Raw genomic sequence first — 3,340 nt, 5'->3', positions numbered from 1 at the left:
GAACATATGATCGTGACGAGTGTACCAACACAACAAAACAAAAAATTTAAAACTTGAATGCACGTAGCCCGCGAAAATTGAAAAGTCACCTTACTTTTTGAAAACACCTCGTATTATATTAATAACAGTTTATTTTCAATGAATTCCAAAGACCAAGTTATATTTTACAAAACATTTAATTTAAAAAGATATTTCTTGGAAAAGTGATTAAAAATAATTATTTATAAGTTTTTAATATTATGTATGTATTTTTCTGGAAATTCATATAATTATATAACCTATAAATACATAAATTATCACGACTGCATTGAACTTATGCTTTCTTTTTTTTTACTTCAAGCGTCGTTTTGTCACGTCTCAATCGAAAAGAACTATTAACGAATCTATTAACGAATATTTTGAGAAATTTTAGTCAGTCTTTCAAATTCAATGAAAATAAACTGTTATTCATCAAATATATGTGTTATAAATTTTTTCCTTGTCTGAAATCAAAAGTTGCACAATTTGTATACATTCTTGTGTATATTTTAATAATTATTTATTTAAATTACAAGAATTGTTTTTCAATGTAATTTTGAATCGCGCTTCAAAGGGTAGACAACCAGCGCTCAGCCCTAACGCACGCATGAATGAAAATTATTATCATTTTATTATTGCATTAAATAGTACCTAAAAAAGAAAAACTATTTTTCAACTGCACTTATTCAGAAAAATTACTTTCTACGAAGATATTAGAAAAATAGAGCAAAAATTAACCGATTCCCATGCATTTGGTCAATTGTTATCCCCTCAGTATTCAACGAAGTGAAGTGAGCTAGTGATTGGAGTGAAAATACCTTATTGTATATGTAGACGGTCATGACTTTTTCTATACATCCCGGCTTTAATTTAAATGTCGACGAGCATGACTAACCTAACTTTTGGAAGTTGCATTAGCAAGTTATAATTTTATTCTAAGTGACTGGTACGCCCTATTAAATGAAAGAAATTTGAAAATTAGGCAAATATTGTTTCAATTGGTTTCCTTATTAACAATTATTTAGGCTAATATCGCAAAGCGAATAATTGCTTTGCAGGTATTCAGATGGCTGGCAGCGCGGTTCAGAACTCCTCAACTCTGCATGAGCCAAAATTCAGTCTCCAAATGATACTTTCCAGTAGATGCCCACATGGACACCTACGTTCAGAGGAATACATTTGAGACTTGAAAACTCTCTCACATGATCATTGGGAGCCCAATGAAATTTGAGCTGCAACAAATTTAACACCAGCGTTTTTCTGTGAATGGAAGCTTAAAGTCCAGGAAGGAATGGCAACCCTGCTCAGAAGTCACTTGATCAGAATTTAAATTTAAAAAATTTAAAGTTGCTGTCTTGCCAAAATTGGATTTTTCCACAAGTCACTGAAATTTTAAAATCTCAGAGAATTAAATGTCATCAACAACTGAAGAATTGCCATTGATTGATTTAGTTTTAAATTCTATCTCTTCAGTTTAACAACCATCTGCTTGGATTAGCTTTGAAGGCCGCTGGAAAATCTATTTTTCTACAAGCATTAATAATATCAAATTTATAGAACCAACTAATTCAAATCTTTTGTATACTTCGAATAACCTGGGGATGGAATTATAGTAGTTTCCAGGCCGAATAATGTGCACAAGAATTCAACAGAGGTCGAGAGCCTCACTTTTCTTCTTATTTTTTAAAATAAATATAAGGCCCACCTGATTCGCTTCAAATAGCAACAATACCATCTCCAAATACTAGTTCAATTAGAAGAAATCATATAAGTGATGATTATACACCCTTTGGAAACCTCTTTCTCAAGAACAAGTTAGGCACAATACCCCTATTCAAGACAATTTTCAGAGAGAAAATTCCTTTTTACCACTAATGGGAAATATAAATCCCGAAACAATCTCAAAAATTGTAAGAGATATAATTCCTGAATTCAATGGCAGAAATATGTCAGTGCGAATGTTTACTGAACATTGACAAGCTGCAAAAGCTGTAATTGGACCCTCTGATTTACATTATATAACTTTATGAATAAAAGCAAAAAATACAGGGGAAGCTAGAGTTTACATTCAAGACAGAATAGGACTAGACTTGACTGAAATTACAAAAAAATACTAAACCTAATTTATTCACAGCAAGAAGACGTGGGTCAGCTTGCGCAATAATTATCTGTAATAAAGAAAAAATCAAATAAGACCATAACTGAGTATGGGGCTCGAGTCGGACAAGCTTTAAATAAATTAACCACTCAGGTGTTGATCAACGATAAGTCTGTCGATTTTAAAGAACAGATGAACGATTCATATAAAATTATAAACCGAAAAAGAATAACCCACGTAACGGCTGAAAATAAAACTAATAAATTTATAAAAAGGGACAAACCACAAATTGAGTTTTATATTTGTGGCGAATTGGGGCATATTAAGCGAGACTGTCCTAATGTAAGAACTAGATAGAATATAGAGAGAGGAAAGAGAGTGGAATGCTTATATTGTCGGTATAACGGACACAGGTATTTTGTATCTAGAATAAGAAAAAGACATCAAAATGAATTAAAAAACAACTCAAATAAAAATGAACTTAGTGGACCAGGGCCTTCTAAAATTCAAGAAATAATTTAGAGTAATGGTGAAAAAACGAAAATTAGTGAAAGAGTTGTTTTAAATTTGAGAGACAATGGGGAACTTGGGCCTTCAGCCCTGATAGAATTACAAGATGAAAATTTTCGGAAGGAAAAATAAGTTTTCTAATTGACACAGGATCCAGTGTAAATCTTATTAAATAACGTGCACTGAAAGTAAATTCTATAATAAATTATAATAAAGTTTTTAACCTAGTTGGAATTGGATCCAACATGATAAGAACCAAAGGCGATTTAATGGTGATAATGAAGAGAGTGCAAACTCCTTTTCAGCTGATTCCTAATAACTTTCCTATTCCACAGGTTGGAATAGTTGGAATAGCATTTTAGAGGTCTTACGAAGCAATACTAGATTTTTTCGAAATGAGATACAATTTGGAAACGATCGGTTTCCATTTTTAGAAAATATATCGATACATATTCCCTGAAGAAAAAAGGTTCTACTGGAAGTATCTCTCAAGAGAACGAGTCTCAATGAGGCAAACGTGAGAAGAATCAATGTAGGACTAGGGATATTTGCAGGAGAATCTCTAGAGTTTGTTAATAAAGGAAGAATCAAAGTTTATGTGATCAACTCTAATACTCACCCTGGCGGACCGAAGGAACCGAATGGAGCCTCTACAAAGTACCCGTAAAAACCCCATTGTGTCCCCATTCGGTTCCTTTTTTAAAAAACTCGAAA

This window comes from Belonocnema kinseyi, chromosome 1 (assembly GCF_010883055.1).
Source record: "Belonocnema kinseyi isolate 2016_QV_RU_SX_M_011 chromosome 1, B_treatae_v1, whole genome shotgun sequence".
NCBI lineage: Eukaryota > Metazoa > Arthropoda > Insecta > Hymenoptera > Cynipidae > Belonocnema > Belonocnema kinseyi.
The sequence above is the reverse complement of the archived record's forward strand: the minus strand, read 5'-3'. Positions refer to the sequence as shown.